This window comes from Capra hircus, chromosome 3, assembly GCF_001704415.2.
Source record: "Capra hircus breed San Clemente chromosome 3, ASM170441v1, whole genome shotgun sequence".
In the NCBI taxonomy this organism is placed as follows: Eukaryota; Metazoa; Chordata; class Mammalia; order Artiodactyla; family Bovidae; genus Capra; species Capra hircus.
This window is the reverse complement of record NC_030810.1, coordinates 90,212,421-90,236,979: the sequence shown is the minus strand read 5'-3', so window position 1 is coordinate 90,236,979 and position 24,559 is coordinate 90,212,421. Positions and strand designations below refer to the sequence as shown.

The window sequence follows — 24,559 nt, the reverse complement described above, 5'->3', positions numbered from 1 at the left end:
CCTTTGTTGGCAAACTAATATCTCTGCTTTTCAATATACTATCTAGGTTGGTCATAACTTTCCTTCCAAGGAGTCAGTGTCTTTTAATTTCATGGCTGCAATCACCATCTGCAGTGATTTTGGAGCCCCCCAAAATAAAGTCTGACACTGTTTCCACTGTTTCCCCATCTATTTCTCATAAAGTGATGGGACCAGATGCCATGGATGGAATTCCAGTTGAGCTATTTCAAATCCTGAAAGATGATGCTGTGAAAGTGCTGCACTCAATATGCCAGCAAATTTGGAAAACTCAGCAGTGGCCACAGGACTGGAAAAGGTGTTTTCATTCCAATCCCTAAGAAAGGCAATGCCAAAGAATGCTCAAACTACTGCACAATTGCACTCATCTCACATGCTAGTAAAGTAATGCTCAAACTTCTCCAAGCCAGGCTTCAGCAATATGTGAACCATGAACTTCCAGCTCTTCAAGCTGGTTTTAGAAAAGGCAGAGGAACCAGAGATCAAATTGCCAACATCTGCTGGATCATGGAAAAAGCAAGAGAGTTCCAGAAAAACATCTATTTCTGCTTTATTGACTGTGCCAAAGCCTTTGACTGTCTGGATCACAATACACTGTGGAAAATTCTGAAAGAGATGGGAATACCAGACCACCTGACCTGCCTCTTGAGAAACCTGTATGCAGGTCAGGAAGCAACAGTTAGAACTGGACATGGAACAACAGACTAGTTCCAAATAGGAAAAGGAGTAATTCAAGGCTGTATATTGTCACCCTGCTTATTTAACTTATACACAGAGTACATCATGAGAAATGCTGGGCTGGGTGAAGCACAAGCTGGAATCAAGGTTGCCGGGAGAAATATCAATGTCAATATCAATATATAATATACATATCATAGAGCCACAGCTATTGAGCCTGTGTTCTAGCGCCGGTAAAGCCTCTGCCTGCAACACGGGAGACTCGGGTTTGATCCCTGGGTCAGGAAGATCTCCTGGAGAAGGAAATGTCAATTCACTCCAGTACTCTTGCCTGGAAAATTCCATGGGCTACAATCCATGGGGTCGCCAAGAGTCCGAGATGACTGAGCGATGTCACTTTCACTTTGTCATATATATATGGCATATATTTATTGTCCTGGCCAATATTTTTCCAAAAAATTATCCAAGGTAGAGCAAGCAAAATTCAAATAAACATTTTCATAGTATCTCTTACACAGTGAAGCTAATCAAGGATTTATACCAAATACAAAGTTACTTAAGGCTCTGTTTGCTGCTTTATACAGGATAACCAACTGTATTGTGCTATCGCTCAGTCATGTCCAACTCTTTTTGACCCCATGGGCCCAGGGTCCTCTGTCCATGGGATTTCCCAGACAGTGGGGTTACCCACTACCATTCCTTTCTCCAGGGGATCTTCCCAACCTACAGATCAAATCCAGGTCTCCTTCATTGCAGGCAGATTCTTTATCATCTGAGCCAACAGGGAAGCCCAGTTGCATACTCAGGTCAAGTCTTGAGGGCGAGCATGGATCTAAAAAGTGACAGTTTATTGGAGTCAAAATAATAAAGAGAAGAATTCTAGTTATTCTTGTTGAGGGAGTGAAGGCTGAATTGTGGAATTTATGGGAACACAAATTTTTAAAGCATTTTACCGGAAAAATACAGTAAGACTCCTATGTATGAACTTTTAAGTCATGCATTTTCACAGATGTGAATCTGCCCAAAATGTTCACATGTCCAAAATGATGCAAATTAGTTCACGTGTCTGGCTTACATTGTCATTGTCACAGGTGGACATCCTCTACAAGTGGTGTGCTTTTGTGTACTTTGCCGTACAGTATTGCATAGAGTACAATAGTACCGTAGTACAGTATCTTTTGGGCTTCCCAGGTGGAACGAGTGGTAAATAACCTGCTTGCCAATGCAAGAGACATAAGAGATGCGGGTTCGATCCCCAAGTTGGGAAGATCCCCTGGAGGAAGGCATGGCAACCCTCTCCAGTATTCCTGCCTAGAGAATCCCAATGGACAGAGGAGCCTGGTGGGCTACAGTCCATAGGGTTTCAAAGAGTCAGAAACGACTGAAGCGACTTAATACACATGCACAGTATCTTTATTTCAAGCCCAGGATGTTTGGAAGCAAGCATAAAAGCAGCAGGGATATAGCTGATAGTACTATACTTTTCAAGGTATTGTAAGATTTTTAAATGTTTTATTTTTTGAGTTTGTCTTTTATGTATTATTTGTGTGGAAAGTATTATAAATGCATTACAATACAGTACTATATGGTTGAATTGATTGCATTAGTTGAGGACCTAGGCTAACAAACTGGATTTACAAACTCGCTCTCAGAATGGAACTCATTTGTATACCATAAAGACAATCAGATAAAAGTAGTTTTACATTAAGCAACTCTACACAATATGCTAACAACAGTACCTGGCACAGAGGCTGTGTTGTATAAATGTTAGCTACTTTTACCATCTGACACCACTTTGAAATATCAACCAATCTGTATTAGCCATATACATATAGGTTTATATAAAGCAATCTGTGTGATACCAAGAGAAGAAACAGTCCCTGTTGGAAGAAGTTTATAGAGATACACTATGAAAGAGAAAAGAAAATTAAATTGTTTAAGAAAAAATAATTTCTTTGAGGTAGTGTCCTTTGCCAGTGCAGCTTGAGTTCTGCATCAAAGGCTGAGAAAAATTCATAGCCTATTCTTTCCCAAACAAGCTTAAAACAGAGATTACTGATATTTAAAATAAACAGAAATAAATTATACAGTAATAACGTATTGCTTTTTGACAATTCTCATGTCATAAAACTTAACTGAATCAAAACTCCATAAATAATTTGAATATAAGAATAAAAAATTCACCTTTTGGGATCTTCCCAGCCCAACACTGAACTCATATCTCTTGCACTGGCAGGCGGATTCTTTACTACTGAGCCACAAGGGAAGCCACAGGCTTTCTTAATCTACCTTAAAACATAATCTTTCCTTTCCTCCCCTCAGCTTTGAAACTTAATTTGCTTTGCTGACCTGAGGAAAAGCTTTCTATATTAAAAAAAATGTATAAATTACATCACAAAATGTTCATATGGCTATCTAATACTCTCAAGATATTTCCTGAATCCTGCGACTTTTGCATTCTTAATCATAGATAACACATTAGAAGTTTGGAATGCCTGAATTTTAAAGTATAAAGACTGCATGCATTTTTGTTTGAAGTCCTTAAAATTTCAGGAGAGCCACTTACAGCCTAGAAGAGTCCTTCCGTTGGATAGGCAAAGCCTATAAATATGTAATGTTTTAAAGAGAGAGCAGAGATCTAAATCTTCCAGGGGAGGGAGAGCAAGATACGGAACCTAATTATCAAGTCAAAGCTTTTTCCAAGATAATCATGTGCCCCTGGGAAGAAAATAGGAAACGAAACATTACACTTAATTTGGATTTGGAGGTGGCCTTCCTAAGCAATTTATTAAAGTGTAAACAATAATTATGTAGAAAGAACCTGGTGAATAAATATAATTATGAGACTTATTAATTCACATTAATTAGTGGGGCAGCTAAGCTGGATTACATCGAGGTTTGAGTTATATAATAGAAATACTAAAACTAAAAACTCCCTTGTTAGTCTATCTGCTTTTCTTTCATCTCCATGTTACTCTGTATACAGCTCACCTGCTACGTGGCGGAAGCGCTTTCCATGAAGAAACAGCATGGACAATGGCTAAGGCTCAGGGTTGGGACTATAAAACAGCCATCTAGTCCCTTCCTGCCTCTTACCTTCCTCATCCCCATCCCTCCCTATGACCTCAAAACTTTAGATAAGTGAAATAGCCCAGCACTTAAAAGCACAAAGCTATGAATTAGACTAAGGTTTACATCTCAGCCTTATAGTAATTATTACTATTAAATTACTCACTTTCTGACGAAGCATAAGAATAGCTTAATAACATACATGTAAGTTTGGGGGAACAGGATAAGATTTTCCTAGATTATTGGTGGAAGGTCTTTGTTAAGCTTAGTTGCAGCCAACAAGAACTCTTCCAGTAAGTCCCAGAGTCCTTTACCTCACTTAACCCACCAGATTCCATAAGTGAGCCTGGTAATCAACATAGTCTGCATTATATATTCCCATGTTATGGCTAAAGCATATTTGGGCTGTATTTCATGCATATGTCTCATCTGTGCTGGTCAATGAAATGACTAGCAAACCAGAGGGGACACATATGAAGTTGGAAGGCTCCAAGATTAATTTATCTTTTCATTGGAAACAGGAGCAAAAAACTCATTATTGTAACTTCTTCAGATCCTGGTTCCTGGTGATGTGGTTATGGCAAGCATCCCTGAGACAAAACAATGACGGAGCGGTGGAAAAACAAAACAAAACAGCTGCAGTAGGATGGCATACTCTGAGCTTGGTAAGAGTTAGTGTACTTCTGGTTTGGGGACACTTAGTAGACCAGCTATCCTGCAGGTAGGTATCATGGAACAAAGGATATTCCACTACAAGATATTCCAGTTTCTTTTTTGCTACTAGATTAGAAGTGGTAAACAGTAAGAGGCATTATGTTTATGAAGACTTAAAGGGGGCTCTCTAAAAGCAAGATAAAATTAAAATCCTCAGCCTGAGACCATGAGTTTGAGACACTAGGGAGAAAATAACTCATCTTTAAGCAGTTGGTTTGGACTACAGGGCTGAAGGCTGTCCACTGCAAAGAATGAAACAGACCATTTCAGTTACTGTGGCCATGGTGACCAAAATGGAACCATGGACCTGGGATAGGAGAAAACTGTGGATGAAGTTATAAGGCAATCCACAGGGTCTCTTAAACTTGAATCCTGATCTGCCAAAGATCATAATGGAAGGAGATTCTTCTCATAGGGAAGGGACTGTCAAACCTTTGTCATGAAAACTTTTGTTCTAAGATTTTCCTTGAAGATCTTTCTTAAGTCATCACTGACACCATGGGGAGGATCTTGGGGCATGGAAGGAACACTCCCCCTTTTGCCTGCTTCTTAAATACTTCAGCAGAGACCAGGCTGGAACAGACTATCCTGCTGCAATATTTGTTTGCCCTATTCCCCATCTGCCTACCCATTACTTACTTTCTAACCCCCTCCACACACACAATTTTGTTTTCCACTTATTATTAAAAATAGTTTGGAATTTAAAGAATTCTATTTTCTTTGAATTACTGAATAACGTTATGTAGAAATGTCAGGTAAACTTGTACTGTTAGTGCTATATGGGAAAATGTTTCATTCGAAAAACATGAACTCGGATGTCTAGATGGATATGAACTCTTTCTCCATGCTGCTCACCATTTTTCACTATCTTGGTGGTGGCGGTGGTGGTTTAGCTGCTTCAGTTGTGTCCAACTCTTGAGACCCCATGGACTGTAGCCTGCCAGGCTCCTCTGTCCATGGGATTTCCCAGGCAAGAATACTGGAGTGGGTAGCCATTTCCTTCGCCAGGGGATCTTCACAACCTAAAGGATGGAACCCAGATCTCCTGCATTGCAGGCAGTCTTCACCAAATGAGTTACCCAGGAAAGTCTTTACTATCTTACAGTGAGCTGATTACCTTTTCTTAGTTCTTGAGGGCTTTTCGATTTGAATCCGATTTAGATGAAACATGACTGAAGTTCAAGGGTAAGTACAGTGATGTTTCAATAAGCAGACTAACAAAACATGAATATTTACCTTCATTTTGGGGTCTCCAGGAAAACCTCTTTGCCTGATTAATACTAGGAAGCTCCATGGCAGAGGCCATTTCCCCAGCATCAGTGAGGTGGATCCTCAACATTTCTTAACTCCTCTAAGTCCAAACCCTAAGAAGGTAAACCCAAAAGTGCCACCTCACCTGTTCCATGTTCCAGGTTTTCCTTTTTTTTTTTTCCCCAGGTTTTCCTGTGTGCGAATTCTCTTCTTCTTTGAGCAACTGATGATGGAAATCATTTACCTTATTTAGGAAAACCTTTATACCCTATCCAAAGGAGTATGGCCTTATTCTACAACCTCAAAAAATAGGCCTGTCGGGGTAAAATACGATAGGCATGACATCTGAACTCCTGGGTGCGGAGAGGCTTCACTTTATTAATACACAGCTCAGAAGTAGTGTTGGTAGCCCCAGACTTCACCTGGGCACAGGTGTCAGAGGTACTGTATGGTGCAGGGCACTGCGGAAGATTCAGGGTTCTCAGAGGTCACCACAGATTGATTTCTGTGCTTTATTCAAGCCTCATCTTGTTCACCAGTGCAGCAGTATCAAGGTCCAGTTAGAACAACCAGGCCTGGCTCCCCAGCCAAGTGGATACATAAAGCTTATCATTATGACCTAAGAGGCTTCCCTCTCCTTCATGCAACCCTCTCCTGACTCACACTAGGTCTGAGGTACAGATGTTCAGGAGTTCCAACTGCCTGCTGCTGCTGTTGGATGAAGGCTATAAGAAGTGTCCAAGTACTCTCACTGAAGGATCTCATAGCATGGAATGTACGTGCCAGGACACCTAGAACTTTCTGGAATACAGGTGATCTTAAAATTTAGCTGTTCAAAAAGATATCCCAACATCTCCACCCCCAATTTAGCTGCCCAGAGATTCACAACTATTCCAGATTCAGATAAGCAGGGGTTGGTTCTCTTTGAACTTTCTAGCTTCAAAGGCAGCTTTTATGGCCAACAGATTTTTGGTAATGATTGTTTAGCTGAGGTAGAAGCAACTTAGAACATGGTCTTCCTAAGATGACTTTCAAAGTCTATTGATTAGTCTTCTATGGTATTAATAAGTAGCAAATGACCATTTCTACTCACGTATTTATAGCCTAGGCTAAGTCGCTTCAGTCATGTCTGACTCTTTGCAACCCTATGAACCTTAACCTGCTAGGCTCCTAGGTCCATGGGATTCTCCAGGCAAGAATATCGGAGTGGGCTGCTGTGCCCTCCTCCAGGGGATCTTCCCAACCCAGGGGTTGAAACTGCATCTATTTCTCTCCTGCATTAGCAGATGGGTATACTGAGAACCAAATAATAACTATTTTCCGTTAACTCCAGACAATGTTAATTGTGTGACTTTGGGTTACTTAACCTCTCTGTATCTGTTACCTCTGTAACTTTGAAAGTGTTAATCACTCAGTCGTGTCCAACTCTTTGCGAATCCACGGACTATAGCCTGCCAGGCTCCTCTGTCCACGGGATTTTCCAGGCAAGAATATTGGCATGGATTGCTATTTCCTTCTCCAGGGCATCTTTCCAACCCCAGGATCGAACCCGGGTTTCTTGCATTGCAGGCAGAGTCTTTACCATCTGAGCCACCGGGTCTGTAAAATGGGGATTATAATAGTACCCAGTCCATAGCATTTTTATGAGGAGTAAATGAGTTAATATGAGTAAAGCGCTTAGATCAATCAATGCCTGGCATATAACAAATATCCCCTAAATCTTAGCTATCATCACCAATATCATTAATTGGTATTATTATTCCCCTACTCAGCTTACCTGCCTAGAAGAGGGAAGGGAGGGAGGGAGAGAGGATAGAAGAAGGGACAGAAGGAGAGAGGAAAAAAGAAGGAAAGAGCAAGCTCAGGGTCAGCCAAGATCAAGAAAGGAGATAGGGCTGGTAAATACGTAGGACCATGCCTAAAACAAATGCTTGCTAGGAAAGATCATAATCAGTGATGGAGATTATGAGGTACATCAGCCCAAATCAGCCTGTGCTGGCAGAGGCAAGAAGAAGGAGACAAGTCACATCAGACCACTGAATGGGATGACGATATGGGAAAAGGGCTTTGGAAAAAAGAGCCTCACCCAATTTGGCTGAAATCAAATTGAATTAAGAGGATAAACAGGTCAAAAAGGAATATTCTTATTCCCCATTTGGATAGTTCTGTAAATTTCTCTTCCTATATTCCCAATGGAAATACTATAAATTTTAAATGGGGGAACGTTTTTAATCTATTAAGTATTCTTGTGTTTTAAAAGAATGCTTTCCTGTTATTTCCTATCTCACAGAAATGATGGAATAACTGAGGGAATGGAAGTGAAGTATGCAGCTGAATTCCAGAAAACACACGGTAATTTTATTCTTCTCCTTTTCCAGATAAAAAAATTGAGTAGCTTTCTCAGTCTGAATAGTAACTAGTTGTTTTGAACCTTCAAAATTTGCGTTTTCTCATTCTATTACTAATTTGTGAAGTTATAACTCTTACCTTGAAATCTTCAGAGGTTTTGCTCACTTATTAACAAGCTTGCAAACAGTCCGTCAACATTTAAGATAGAAAAGTCTACCTGGAAAATTTTGTGATAGTCAAAAGCCACTAGAGAGCACCATACCTTCCTTCTCTGATTTTGCAAGACCCTGTGATGAAATGCTTTTATCTTAAAAATTCCTTGGTACAATAACTTTGAGCCTAGATATCTGGTTCTTCTGATCATGCCATTTATTAGATGGGTGGCCTCGGAAAAGTCTTTTAGCTTCCCTGGACCTTAATTTCCTTTTCTGTAAAATCAGGGAGTTATGCTAAATGATCTTAAACCTCCTCTCAGCTCTAAATTTCTGATCTTACACTTACTAGTTTACCTCTTCAATGTCTCATGGATAATCAGGAAGAAAACCTGGCAGAAAAGCAAGAATTTTACCTGTATCATTTCATCACTTTTGCCAGCTCACCCACCTCAGTTTTTACTTTTTCAGCTAAGAATCTTGGAATTGCTTTTTTTTTTAATTGGAGGATAATTGCTTTACACTGTTGTGTTAGTTTCTGCTGTTCAACAGTGTGAGTCAGCTGTAAGTATACATATCTCTCTCTCCCTCTAGAACCTCCCTCCCTCTCCCCCCATCCTGCACCTCTAGGTCATCACAGAGCACCAAGCTGAGCTTGCTGTTATATAGCAGCTTCCCACTATCTGTTTTACACATGGTAGTGTATATATGTCAATGGAGTTGCTTTTTATCTTTGCCTCTTATAAACTTTGTGGAAAAATTATAATATTAATTCATAAACATTTATAGGGCGCTTTCCAAGTTCCACCAATCACTTTTGCAAATACTATCTTACCTGACTATCACAACAATTCAGATTGATGGATACTATCTTCAAATTACCTGGTTAAAAAAAACAGGCCCAGAATAGGTCAGTGAATTAACTGCTCAAAGTAACAGGGATAAGTTTTGGGAACAAGTCTTTTGATTCCAAAGCCTGTATTCTTTTCACAACATTAGAAAGCCTACTAGGGGCAGATCCAGATTTTATGGGGCTTGTGGTATATATATTTTTGGTGGACATCTTCAAGAAAAGGAATACAAAAGTACAATCTATCACTAAGTATGATCCTGTGACTACATTGTTAGGACCAAGTGAGGGACCTTTAGAGTTAATCTTCAGCATTCAATTTCAGTTTCCCCTAGCTATACATTTATGTAGTTCTTACTATATGCCAGACACTAAAGTAAATATTTTATTATTATAACAACCTTATGAGGAAGGTACTGTCCCTGTTTTACAAAGCAGAGAATGAATGAGGCTCAGAGTGGGGGTGGTGGGGTGGTGGGGGTTATGATTTTACCTAAGGACAAAGACGTGGTAAGTGCCAAGTATTCAGGCTGGAATTCAGATCTGATCCTGGGTCCATATTGTGAATCTACCACACTATGCTCCTCCTACATTCCACTGTTCAGGTCCTGACAGTTCATATCTGAACCAGTCCTAGTCTGTCTTCCTAACTCTCCTACCATCTACCCTGAATGCTGCTTATTATACCCGTCACAGTCCTGAAGTGCTGCTGAAGTCCTGACCAACTGAAGGACCTGAAGAGCCTTCCTTCTCTGTATTTATCAAAGGTAAAAAACAATTATTGCTCATAAGTGGCACTTGGCTTTAGATTCCATGCTGTTTTCTAACGTGTTGAACTGTTACTGAAAACTTTTCCTTGCATGAAACAGAGGCGGAGTGGGTGAGAGGGAGAAAGTATTTGGAAACTTTCAGAATCTTATCCCTCAGGGCCCATTCCATTACAATCTAGGTTCTTCATTTGCAAAACAAAAAGCTGACCACTCGGGATTGTAAAGAGAATTAAGTAAGCGAGGGGTCAGGGGAGGAGAGGAGCGCAGGCTTCCAGTGCTGGTCAGTGTTGGTTTGTCTCCATCTGACTCGACCTCTCCCCCCTAAATCTTTAAGTCAGGCGCCTTGACCCATACATTTTCGGTACTTCTCAAAAGTCTCGGACATCAGAGGCACTCCATGTTTATTCAGTTTGATCACTTCAACATCATAGGGTCCTGAGGATAGTTCAGGTGAACTGCTAAGTATATAATCGGCCCTTCAGAACCGTTAGCTATAATTATATTTTGTCACAAACCCTCAGCGTCCATAAAGATTTGGCCTCTCTGCAGTCTCATTTCTTCATCTTTCCGACACACAGATCCTCTCTTGGGACCAGTGTCGCCACCGTCTGACCAGCTCTTTTCTCCCGACTTCTGTGTCCATACCCACCATTCATCAAATGTAAAAAAGTTCCATAAATTCATCAAAATCACCAAAAGCCCTTATGAGGTGGCCTGTATTACTGTTTCCATTTCAGAGAGCAGGAAGCAGGCCCTGAGAATTTGAGTGACTTCCCCGAGGTCACTGATCTCAAGTAGCGAGGCCGCAGCTAAAGTGCCGGCTTTCGGCCTCTTCCCGGGTCCGAGATGCACCCGCATCCATTCAAACCCCGCCCAATCCCTCACTTCCAGTCATTTCCCAGCTTCTCCGCGCACCGTCGCCCCCCACACCTGAGTCAGGCCCCAGGCAGCTCGCCCAATCCATCCTTGGCGGTTTTCCCCTTTTCTCCACCAAAGACTAAGGGTGAGATCTACGTTGGTGTCCCAGATGCGAGTAGATCACCCCGAGGTCCTCCGACGGCGGGCCGAAGGGGAGACTCCGCAGAGGAGCGCGGCTACAAGGTCCCTGCCGCATAGCGGGGGCGCCGCGCGCGGGTCTTGCCGGGCCGCGGGTCACGTGGCGGGGAGGGGGGCGGCAGCGCGCGCGAGCGAGAGAAAGCGAGTGAGCGGGCGCGCGCCTGAGAGCTGTGGAGGCGCGAGTCGCGGTTCGGGTGTAAGTGTAGGGGGGAGGGGGCGGTGGCCGTGAGGGCCAACTCCACCCCTGTGCGCATGCTCCGGCCCCGGGTTATAAGGCAGCCTCGCGGGCCGGGCCCGACAAAGTGCTGGCGCGCTGCTACGTGACTAGCCGGGCGCGTGGGTGCCCGGACTAGCGAACTAGGCAGCCGGCAAAGGACGCGACCTGGACCGTGGGCCCAGCGAAAACTCCAGCCGCGCCGCCGCGTCACGCTCACGCTAGGCGCCGCGAGCCGCGCATAACGGTTAGTTGGTAACGGCCGGTTGCGTGCTTGGCGGGGACCCTGCGGTGTCCTTGCTTCCTCCGCGTGTTTGGAGGGAGGCGTGGGGGAGTGGAGGGCTTGGTCTCCAAGGGAGGGGCGACGGCCGGGCGGGGGCTTAGGACCGCAGCAGCCACGTGGCCTCGGAGCGCAGTGTTGCTGAAGGAGACCTTGAAGCGCTGGGGACAGCGCCTCTCAGCAGAGCTGCGGCCCCGTTGTCAGGTGCGGGCCACCGGCCTGGCCGAGGAGTTGGGTCGTGGTGCCGGTGACCTTGGGAAAGTCGCTTCCCCTCTAGTCTTAAGTAGACTCTTCAGGAGATGCTTTTGATCTAGGAAAGGGACGACGTGAGGTTGACTCACGTGGTGCCTTCAAGCTGCTGGCCGCGTTCTCCGAGGGTAGGGATTCAGGGCGGGAGTTATTTTGGACTCGTGGCACGCCCGCCCCAACCTCTTCGGCCAGCCAATCCTTGTCCCACCTGGTGACTTGCGGCAGTGGCTCTGGGGAGCTGCAGTCCCCGTAGCCAAGACGTGACTGCAGGGTTTGAGTGGACTTTGACGAGGGAACATTGCAACTGGCAGACTCCCGGAGTGGTGCTGACGGGAACTCTTTGTCATTCAACCTGTGGCTGCGGAACGTCCGCCGCAGCGCCCTCACCCTGGGACTTTAAGGCGGCCCTGAGGAGAGGAGTCTGAAGCATAGCGTTACACTTGGTATGATGCTCGCTTTTTGTTCCAGATACATACTTTCTCCCCACGTGCGTTTTAACATTTCATTTCTTTGTCACGACTCAAATGCGACAGGCAGTTGCCAAAATTAGTTTGTAATTAATCTTAACCCCTAAAAAAGTACTACTTGAGTCATATTCGTAGTGTGCTATACTTGGCATCTGCTCTGTCATAACTAGTTTTGAAACTTGTTTTTCCAAAAATTATTTTGGAAATAAAATGTGGACACCTCAGTGCCCTGATAAATGTGGGTATAGTTACTAGGGGAATATGATACAGTGAACTCCGAATTGTGAGTTTCTTAGAGTGTAAGTAGGAATTAGCCATTAATAAGCAATTTTGATGGGTGTTACCAGCCCAGTGAGGTGATGCAGAGAATATGTATTTTAGTGTAGTTTTTTAGTTAGGCACTAAAAATATCCTTAAGACCAAGTTTTATGCCTTAGGGTACAATTTTGCCTTCAAGTTGCCATAGAGAAAATATATAGTTTAAGACATTTAGCCCTTAAAACAGTTATTGGGTATTATTTAAACACAAGTTGAACTTTAGTAATTAATTCAGGGATTGGATGCTGTTCTTTCATTGGACTGCATTGACCCTTGTTAAAAATGCAAGTTAATGGTCTGGGGATGTTTTTATAGCTGAATAGGTTTAAAGGTTTAGTTGTAAGCTTGACATAATAGGCTATAACATACCTAAACAGATTAAAAAGGAAAAAGATTCATGTTACCATAGGATGAACCAACTGATCAGTGTTTAAATAGTTTACATATCTTTTGGCCTTTTAAATGTTAATTCATATAACTCCAGAAAAGATCTTACTGACCAGCTAGTCAGTTTTCCTTATTTTATAGATTAGGAAACTGTTAGGGAGGTTAAGTGACTTCTGATCTTAGTTCTGAAAATTTTAATGGTTAGGTGAGAATTATGTAACTTTTGACTCCCATTTAATGAGTTCAGCACTCCTGAACTTTCTTTAAAAATTATAAATATAGGTATGAAATGTGTGTGTGTGTGAGAGAGAATCACTCAGTCGTGTCTGACTCTTTGCAACCCCATGGACTGTAGCCCACCAGGCATCTCTGTGGAATTCTCCAGGCCCATTTTCTTCTCCAGGGGACCTTCTCGAGCCAGGGATTAGACCCCAGTCTTCTGCATTTCAGGCAGATTCTTTACCATCTGAGCTACCAGGGAAGCCCTAGATACGAATTATCTTATGCCAAAAAAGTTATTTTGAATAATTAGTAGCTTCCCAACTTATACCTTCATTCTCACTGTGTTTTCCATCCACTTCATAATATGCCTTCCTATGAAGGATTTAGGTCCCTGCAGATGTCTACATGGCATTTTGTTAGAGAAGAGGATTAGGAAGATGGGACCTGATTTGTTGGCCACCAGCCACTAGGATTCAGAGACACCTAGGATTCAGCAAGAACAAGTTCTAGCCCTGGAACTTCCCTGGTGGTCCAGTAGTTAAGACTCCATGCTCCCAATGCAGGGGGCCCCGGTTCAATCCTTGGTCAGGGAACTAGATCCCACATTCTGCAACTACGAGTTATCATGCCACAACTAAGACCTGGTGCAGCCAAATAAATGAAAGTTAAAAAGAAAAAAAAAAGACTGTACTCCCAATACAGGAGGCCCAGGTTTGATCCCTGTTGGGGAAATGAGTTCTAGCCCTATCATTCCTGGAGTTTATAGTCTAACTGGAAAGCATAATATATATTGACATAAATACCAGAACATGTACTCTTTATAAACAATTATTGAGTATGTAATAGAGGAAGTAGAGGTTCCTATGGGAACAGATACTGTATTATGTAGGTGTGAGACAACTCCCAGCTTAGTATAGAAGCAAAGGTAGTCCTCTCTGAGGAAATGCTGTTTAACTTGAGACTTGAAGGATGAATAGGAGTTAGCTAAAGCCAGAGAGTAATAGTGAAAAGAGCATTCCAGATCTGAGTACTGAAGCTGCAGTCAGAATACAGGGTACATTAGAAAAACTTAAAAGAGTTTTGCTAAAGCATAAAAATAGAGCACAGAGAACATGGAAAGATAGGAGTTGGAGAGATGGGCAATATCAGATAATGAAAGGCCTTAATTAGTCATTTTAAGGAGTAGAAAAGGGACTAAGTAAAAAGATTTAAGGAAGTGCTCTTGAAGCTAAATGAATCAAGTTTAATGGTTATAAATGGGGTTGAGAATGGCACGATCAGATTGAATTTTAGAAATAACACTTTGATTACAAAGTGGAGAACAGGTTGGAGGCTTTTGGAATTTTGTGAGATCACAGTGATGGACAAGATGGACAGTAGGGGGAAGATGGAAGAGAGAGGGAAACAGACAGGATTCAATGATAGACCATATGTCGGACTGGGAAAGCCAGAGAAGTTAAAAATATTTCCCAGGTTTCTAGCTTGAACAAATAAGAGGTGTTTTTTTTTTTTTTCTCCATCTACCCAGTGTGGACATTAAGAGGTTATGTGACTAGCCCAGGGCTGTTCAGCTTGTAAAGATTGGAAATGTCTTTTTGCAGTTATTGATAGTGGTTTTTTCCCCTTCTATACAATTTATCATGGCAACTTTCAAAACCCAATTAAAGTTTCAAACAGCCATTAATGTTTCATCTGTACTCCTACCTACTTCTCTCTGCCCCTTTTTAGATTATTGTGAAGCAAAACAGATACAGTAAATATTTCAGTATAATAATATGTAAATATTTCAGTATATCCCTAGAAGATATAACTCTCGGGCTTCCCTGGTGGCTCCGTGATAAAGAATTTGCCTGCCAGTGCAGGAGACACAAGTTTGATCCCTGATCTCGGAAGATCCCACGTGCCGCAGAGCAATTTATTGTACCACAACTATTGAGCCTGTGCTCTAGAGTCTGGGAGCTGCAACTACTGAAGCAGTTAGGCTCTAGACCAGGTGCTCTGCAACAAGAGAAGCCCCCACAATGAGAAGCCCGAGCACCCAACTAGACAGTAGCCTCTGCTTGCCACAACTAGAGAAAACCGTGGAGCACTGAAGACTCAGCACAACAAAAAATAAATTAAAAAACATTTAAAGTAACTCTTCCTTAAAAAAAAAAAACCCAAGATGATGCTTTAACCATTGTTCTGCCTGTAAATATTAACATCACCAAATAACCAAGCAGTATTCACATTTTCCTTAACTGTTTCAAAATGATCAGTTTGATTTGAGATCCAAATAAGGTCACACATTACTTTTGGTTGGTATGTCCTCCCTTTTTTCTTATTTTCCTCTTAAGTTATTTGTTGAAGGTACCATGTCATTTTTATGCAGTTTCCCTCATTCTGGATTTTGTTGAATGTGTCCCGCTGGTATAGATTTAACATGTTCTATTGTATTTTCTGTAAACTGGTAGCTAGATTGAGGTTTGATTTCTGAGAGGAGGTATGGTGCGGTGGAAAGGGCAAATATAATTCATAGGTGATGGTGTGTATTTCCATTGGGGGGCATATGATGTTTGTCCTTCATACTGCTATCTTGATGGCCTAGTTCTGTTATTTCATTGGTTTGCAAATGGCAGTTTAATTCTAACATTACTTCTTAATTAAAAGAAATATATTTATTTATTTATTTGGCTGTGTTGAGTCTTAGTTGTGGCACTTGGGCTTTCTAGTTGTGGCATGCAGGCTCAGTTGCTCTGAGGCATGTAGGATCTTTATTCTCTGACCAGGGATCAAATCCATGTCCCCTGCATTGCAAGGCAGATTCTTAACCACTGGACCACAGGGAAGTCCCTTTGTCTTAACTGAGTAGCTAGAATACCTCTACAAAAAAGAGTTAGTTTGAATAGGAAGGGCAAGTTAAAAATTTATGTGCTTAATATAATATCATGAGTGAGAGTGAAGTCGCTCAGTCATGTCCGACTTTTTGTGACCCCGTGGACTGTAGCCTACTAGGGTCCTCCATCCATGGATTTTCCAGGCAAGAGTACTGGAGTGGGTTGCCATTTCCTTCTTTGGGGGATCTTCCCGACCCAGGACTTGAACCCAGGTCTCCTGCATTAGCAGGGAGATTCTTTACCGACTGAGCTACGAGGGAAGCACAGTATCATATCATATATCATATATGATTGCAACACTGTCTTTTTGGAGAAATGTGTTTAAATGTACCAAGATACATTCTCTTTGAAAGCCAGTACATATTTTATTAGAATGTTTTTTAGCACTTGTCCTTAATGTTTCAAATGGCTTTTAGTATTAGGAACATTTAGAATTTCTTTTCTTAAATTGGCAGGGATTCTTTTGGTCTTTGTTCTTTCTTGCAGAGCTTATCTGTTACCATAGGTTTGAAGGAATTTCTGGTAGAATCACTTACTACCAAATCTAAACCTCTAGCTGTAACCAGATTACAGGTTTTAAATTCCTTGAGGACAGGGATTGATTACTCCAGGTAGCCAGGCTTAAAATCTGAGTCATTTTAATACTTCTCTAGTGGGTTCCTTCCCTACCAAATGCATTTAAGTGCCAACCCCTTCTTCCCTTGGTTATCTCTTACGTCCACTTTTTCCCATCCCACCCCACCCCTAGTTTAGGCTGTTGTCATTATTAGATTAGTACCATGACCTTTTAAGTTGTATGTTATTCATCTTTTAATTTGCCCTGACAAATTTTTCTCCATTCTTTTTCCCTCTGTAATTTCTTCTCCTCCTCCTCCTTCTCCCTCTTCTTATGCCTCTTCCCCTTCTGCTTCCCTTCTTTCTTTTTGGTTGTAGGATCTATTTCATAATGGATTTATGGCAGAAAGACTAGAATAGGTGACTTGTGAGCTGTGGTGTCTTACAGAGAAGTGATTAAAAGAGCAGTTAGAATCCTATTGAAATGGTGATTTCTCTTCTAGGGGTACATATGCACAAAAACTATATGAGTTCACATCCACAAGTGTTGGTTGCATGGGCTGAGTCACTGAAGAGTGCTACTGACCATTTATGCAGAAACAGTGGGATCTAGCCCCTCTGGTTGTCCACACTGCCCTATTGCTGATTACAACTACTCATAACATTGAATCTGATTTGATTACAGCGATTTAGCCTTCATATAAAGGAGAAATTCCTCAAAATATATAGGCAGTGTAAGCTTCATATTTGATCATTCATTGAAAAATAGTTCTTCCCTCTGATTTTGCTCTTCTTATATAAATCTTCTGAAGATTATTAAATGAATGAAGACCTGATGACACTGTTTTAGTGTATTGTTTTGGATAATAACAGAGCTTTTGTAAATTGTCGTATTGAGCTTTTGAGAACCAAAGCTTTTTACTTTATTAACTTTCTCTTCTATTCCCCAATCAGAGGTTTTAACCTGAGATATGCAGGTTGATACTCCATGTTGGATGGAATTCAAGGAGGCTATGAACTTGGTTGGGGAAAAACTTTTCATTGACCTCTATGTAAAATTTAGAATTTAATTTGTGGCACCAAAAAAGCTAAGAACTCCTGCTCCTAACTCCTGTACTTCTGATGTGAGAATGAAGTTAGCTAGAACCTGTGATGCAACACAGCACACAACTCTTGGTGTCAGTTAAGTAAATTTTTTGGCCACTGACTTCTGTGTACTAAATCATAAATCCTGACCTCACAAATGAGAGGGATCAAAGGGGGACTGCAGCTATGAAATTAAAAGACGCTTGCTTCTTGGAAGAAAAGCTCTGACCAACCTAGACAGTGTATCAAAAAGCAGAGACATAACTTTGCCCAAAGAAGGCTGAGTGCCAAAGAATTGATGCTTTTGAATTGTTGTGCTGGAGAAGACTCTTGAGAGTCCCTTGGACTGCAAGGAGATCAAGCTAGTCAATCTAAAAGAAATCAGTCCTGAATATTCATTGGAATATGAATTCTAATTGGAGCTGAAGCTCCAATACTTAGGCACCTGATGTGAAGAGCCGACACATGAAAAAGACCCTGATGCTGGGAAAGATTGAGGGCAAGAAGAGAAGGGGATGACAGGATGAGATGACTGGATGGCATCACTGACTCAATGGACATGAGATTGATCACATTCCTGGAGATCGTGGAGGACAAGGAAGGCTGGCATGCTTCAGTCCATGGGGTCACAAAGAGTCGGACATGACTTAAACAACAACAGCTATGCTAAGGGAGAACAAAATGACTTTCACAAATTGAGACAGAATAATTTTCCCTTGTATTCAGGAAGCATATTTTTAAAATTACTGTCTCCATCTCCTAGAGGTACATCTACTTGATGTAGCAGAGGGCAGAGAAATGGCCTAACAATTACCTGTTTTGGGGAAAATAAAACACTCACTTGAAAATTAGGTATTTCTAATAAAGGAACTTATTATTATCTTTTTAATTGTCAGCAATTAAAAAGGCTATTTAAGTTTAATTATAGTATATTTTGAGGTAATAATGCTAACTTTTTTGATACATCTTTAGTGTCTAGTCTTAAAAAGCTTTGTAAACAAACATTTGAGAATGGTGGATAATGCTTTAATGCCAAAGAGTACTCAGTTTTAATACTCTTATGTAGTTTGACAGTACTAATAAGACAAGTAAGAAAATTAAACTTGGTTCTTTGAGATAATGAGGGTCAAAGGTAGCATAGTAATGAAGTTCAGACTCAATTCAAAGGATATTTACTAAACAAATATGTATACAAGAACTTACTAAAAGATGAAGAAATACATATTTTAAAATATGGCTTGAAACTTTCAGGATGAAAATAAAAGCTATGAAATGAAATGTCCACATATTACTTTGTTGCTTCTAAGTTTTAAAACTTTTTTTTTAAATGTGAAACTAAGTATAGTGTTAATTATCACTGTGAGTGAGAAGTTCAACTCAGCCTTTTGCAAGAAAAGGAAAAGCTTTCTTTGCTGTTTATCTGTTAATAATTTGTAATTTTCCCCAGTAAGCTTCAGAATACTGGTAGTGAAGTAGAGTCTAACAGAAATACCATTAATTGTATTCAAATATTCATTTGTATTCAAAGTGTAACATAAATGACACTGTTTTGACAGTATGTCTAATTATAATTTTAATTCAGTCTTTAGATTTTGGAACAAGGTAGGTCATATAATAAACTGAAATGGCCCACTTAGATATTGATTTGTTGAATATGTATTTGTAGTGCTGTAGAAAACAACATATAAAGGTATTCCAAAATATAGCCTGAAATTCTGCCAAGCAAAACCTGCCTTTGGAGGACACAGCCTCCAACTTTCTTAATCTGCTGGAATCAAATGAAAATGAAGCATTAAAGAAGAGAAAATCTGCTGTAGTAATAACTCGAGAAAGTGAGACTGATCAGGTAAGCTCTATGTGCTGAAGCAAAATACCTTTCTGCCTGTGTTTCTTAACACAGAAAGCATAACATCACTGGAGGGTTCTTTGTTTCATATTTTTCCCCCACCGTCAAAAACTGGGAAAGTCACGTTCTTTGAATCCTAACATCATTTGATCCTGGTGGAGAGATTAGTTGGTATTTTTTGTTTTGTTTTGTTTTTGTTTGTTTTGCTTTGCACCCAGCTTAGTTCTCTGACTAGGAACCAAACCCTGTCCCCTGGCACTGAAAAGCATGGAATCCTAACCACTGGACTGCCAGAGAGTTCCTTAGCTTTTTTATAAGTTGAAACAATAGCTTCTGTCTTGAAGATCTAGAAGCACACACTTAAGCTAATGAGGGAAATAGTTACTTACAAAGAAAGAAACAAATATGGGAATTATTCTATTAGTTTTTTCCAGCATGCTATGGCCACCCACTCCAGTATTCTTGCCTGGGGAATCCCAGGGACAGAGGAGCCTGGTGGGCTGCCGTCTGTGGGGTCGCACAGAGTCGGACATGACTGATTGACTTAGCAGCAGCAGCAGCCAAGAAGCATTGAGATAAGATGTCATAGAGGTCATTAATTTCATGTGGCAAGGTATATTCAGAAAAACAGTAATGATATTAGTGGACTGAAATAGAATTTTAGCATTAAATAAACATAATTATGGTATTAATGAAAAATAATTTCATTTTTGAAAATTACTAAATGCTTCTGTCACATCAGTATGTGGATTTGGAACACAATTATACTCCTGTCTTTGCTTTTGTTTCTGAATTGATCTTTGAGGTATCCTAAAGCATTGGTGCCTTTTGTGACTATCAATTTTAATTGTGTCTTAATGAAAAATTGAGTTTATTAACTTAAAGCTTTGAAATATCCATGAGTTCTTTTTTGTTTTTTAATGAGCAAATAACTGCCACAGCAGTTAAAGCAGTGAAAGCACAGCATCCTCACTACTGGACCGCCAGGGTATTCCCCCAGAGAAGTTATTTTCTAATCTTTGGACATCTTTATTTGCCTCCTTAACCCCATATGTAAGCCCCAGTGTTAGCGTATTTAAATTAACTTGATCTCATGGTTTTTTGTTTATTTAATTATGCTGCTATTTTCTAAAATACTTATATTACAGACATATAGTACTTTAGCTTCTCTGTGGTGACATTTGAGGGTAGCCCAGATGCCCAACCACACTGAGGTGGGATAATGTTCTGCAAGTTAGGAATTTGCAGTGAAAAGTAAAAAATGAATTTGTCGGACCTCCCTGGTGATCCGTTGGTTAAGAATTTGCCTGCCAGTGCAGGGGACACAAGTTTGATTCCTGGTCCAGGAAGATCCCACATGTCGTGCGTGGGGCAACTCAGCCTGTGCACCGCAACTACTGAGACCATACTCTGGAGCCCATGACCTGCAACAAGAGAAGCACCGAAATGAGAAGCCCTCGAACCCTCGCTCTGCAACTAGAGAGTGCCTGCAACTAGAGAAAGCAAGCCTGCAAGCATCTGAAGACAGGGCACAGCCAAAAATAAATATTTTTTTAAAAGTGAATTTGCTACTACTTTGAGTAGATGTCCACCTATACCCAAAGATTTTAATTCATGCTCAGCCCTAAATTAATCCACAGACTTTTATATTGGAGAGAAAAATGTTATTGTCTGTCTAAAGTAAACCTTACCATTTTTGAGATACTGTTCTCAGAGTTCTGAATATTAGTGTGATTCATAGTTTAAAATGCTTTTGCCACAAAATACAATGAAAGTGAAAAATAGGCTCCTTTTATTTTTTACAATATGAATTAAAAACCTTAGAATTTTGTAGAAATTCCATGTAACAATCTATGTGTTCAACAATAGGTGATGTTAAAAGTGTGGTACATCCACAGAATAGAATAACACTATTTTTAAAAAATGTTAGAGGGAATTCCCTGGCAGCCCAGTGGTTAGGACTCCATGCTTCCATTGCAGGAGCATGGGTTCAATCTCTGATCAGGGAGCTAAGACCTCGCATGCTGCATAGTGCAGCCAAAAAAGTTACAGAACTAGGCACATATCAAAAAATGCTTCAGATATTGAATAGGGAAAGCAGGCCATAAAGCATGAAATGCAGTCTCATGTTTATTTTTATGCTTATGCATGACTATTCTAGAAAGAAGTTTAGAATTTACATTGCATGTAACTAACTTACACGAGGGCTTACACCAGGGCTTCCCTGGTGGCTCAGCTGGTAAAGAATCTGCCTGCAATGCGAGAGACCTGAGTTCAGTCCCTGGGTTGGGAAGATCCCCTGGAGAAAGGAAAGGCTACCCACTCAGTATTCTGGCCTGGAGAATTCCATGAACTATAATGGGATTGCAAAGAGTCGGACACGACTGAGCAACTTTCACTTTTCACTACATGAGGATGATAGAAGGACAGGTACATTTAATGTTTCTAGTCACATAAGCACATATAACTTTGTCATCTTTTAAAACTTTGCTGCTTTCTGTTTTCTTTATTATAAAGCAATGTATGTTAGTTGGAACAAGTCAAACAAGGATGTGGAAAGAGGATGTTATCTCCCCTTCCCAACCTCCAACCGTTGTAAAGTTTTATGTATACTTAGAACATATTTCAGAGAAGGCAATGGCACCCCACTCCAGTACTCTTGCCTGGAAAATCCCATGGACGGAGGAGCCTGGTAGGCTGCAGTCCATCGGGCTGAAGAGACGGACGTGACTGAGCGACTTCACTTTCACTTTTCACTTTCATGCATTGGAGAAGGAAATGGCAACCCACTCCAGTATTCTTGCCTGGAGAATCCCAGGGACAGAGGAGCCTGGTGGGCTGCCGTCTGTGGGGTTGCACAGAGTCGGACATTACTGAAGCGACTTAGCAGCAGCTGCAGAACATATTTATTTAGTTTACTTAATTTGTTTACCTGTTTGTTTTCTTTCTTCCTTGGAATCTAATCTCTACAACGGCAGGGACCATGCCTGTCTTGTTTACTGCTTTTCACTGGGGGCACTCAGATTTTATTATATGAAAGCAAAAACGTGGTGGGTATCCTAATATAACTTTTAAATGATTATACAGTCCTGTGATTCATAATTTTGCAAGTCTTAATTGCAATAAAAATCAGATGAAATTTGATGATTTAGCATATTGACAGTTGATCCTCTTTGGATCTAATGACCCTAAAATCCTGCCTTTGAAAGAATCTTGATTAACAAAGTATGTTTTTTTTATTGCACTAATAAAAACTAACCCTTGTTCTTTGGGATGATATAGTTCATAAAGTTATACCACAGTTTGTATTTGGATAGTGGCAAGAGTGAAATGGGCAAGAAATACAGCATGGCACACAGGAAATTGTTATAGACAAGATGGTTTAATCTGCTACTATAGATTACTTTTCATCTTGGATGGTATATTTAATAGCTAATGAACTTCATGTTTTTCTTTTTGAAGTCAGTATCTACATACTATAAATATATACATGTAAATATATTCATTCCCTTTAAGTTTGCATGTTTGACCATTTGCAGATATGATCAGCTTCATCAGTTTTCTATACTACTTATAAAGCTTTTATCCTCATTTCTAAAAGAAGATAAAAGAAAATTCAGATTCACTTTGGTAAAATGGGGTCACTATAGCAATATCAAAGAGCTACTGTAGAGTATTAATATTAAACACTGTTGTTTCCAAAGAATTGATGCTTTTGAACTGTGGTGTTGGAGAAGACTCTTGAAGAGTGTCTTGCACTGCAAGGAGATCCAACCAGTCCATCCTAAAGGAGATCAGTCCTGGGTGTTCCATGGAAGGACTGATGTTGAAACAAACTCCAGTACTTTAGCCACCTGATGTGAAGAACTGACTCATTGGAAAAGACCCTGATGCTGGGAAAGATTGAAGGCAGGAGGAGAAGGGGACGAGGATGAGATGGTTGGATGGCATCATGGACTCAATGGACGTAAGATTGAGCTAGCTCCGGAAATTGGTAATGGACAGAGAAGGCTGGCATGCTGCAGTCCATGGGGTTGAAAAGAGTTGGACACACTGAGCAACTGAACTGAACTGTTTCTTGACTGATCCTGGTTTCTTCATTTTCTCCCTTTCCTGATGAGCAACTGTTTGAACCTGCACTTGGGAAGTCAGGGGAGGTCTCAAAGAGGCATCACTTCTCAACTTTGGGTAACATATCAGAGAATATGCACAATCATCTGAAGAAGCTGACCATTAAACTCTCTTTTCCAACAACATATCTGCTTAAAATTGCTTTAGATCAAAAACCTTATTTGTAGGATGATCTGATCATGTAAATGATTTTTAAATCCGTAAATAGTTATGAATGTTGACATTTTGGGAATTATAAATATGTGTTAAACTAAAAACAAGATTTAGAATCAATTTTCATGTATACTGAAGTATTCTGGTTAGGAAATAGTTCATTTCTCTTCAAGGGTGTTATGTATAATTTCTTATAATATTGATTGGGTTTACCTTGAATGGTAAGGGAGATTAAGTTCTTCATATGCCATTTGATCAAAAATCACGCATTTCAAAACTGCTGAGTGTTGGCCTAACCAGTTACAGTAGTATTTATCCTTTTGAAACTGCACACCTCGAACACATACATACCTCTCAGATGGGACTTGAACACACAAACTCTGGTTTAGAACTATAAAGAAAGCTGAGTGCCGAAGAATTGATGCTTTTGAACTGTGGTGTTGGAGAAGACTCTTGAGAGTCCCTTGGACTCCAAGGAGACCCAACCAGTCCAAACTAAAGGAAATCAGTCCTGAATATTCATTGGAAGGACTGATGTTGAAGCTGAAACTCCAATACTTTGGCCACCTGATGCAAAGAGCTGACTCGTTTGAAAAGACCCTGATGCTGGGAAAGATTGAAGGCGGGAGGAGAAGGGGACGACAGATGGTTGGATGGCATCACCAACTCAATGGGCATGAGTTTGAGTAAGCTCCAAGAGTTGGTGATGGACAGGGAGGCCTGGTGTGCTGCAGTCCATGGGATCACAAAGAGTCGGACACAACTGAGCAACTGAGCTGAACAAATCCACAGTCTCTCAGCTGAAACCACACACTTGGTCTCAGGACACAATGAAACTCAGGTTCTTTTATGTCTCAGTGCAGAAGGA

The 24,559-nt window shown here is 40.8% G+C and overlaps 1 protein-coding gene across 3 annotated transcripts in view; it reads left to right on the top strand.

Annotated features, from left to right (window-relative positions):
* Window positions 9,748-24,559, top strand: part of SLC16A1 (solute carrier family 16 member 1) — a 33,374-nt gene continuing 18,562 nt past the window's right edge. The window contains exons 1-2 of one of the 3 annotated variants that reach the window (XM_018045928.1): window positions 11,198-11,368; window positions 19,228-19,407. The gene's annotated coding sequence lies outside the window, so the exon portion shown is untranslated. Of the gene's footprint in view, window positions 9,849-11,197; window positions 11,369-19,227; window positions 19,408-24,559 lie in introns of those variants that run through there. The other 2 variants (XM_013962525.2, XM_018045927.1) reach the window with 2 other exon arrangements.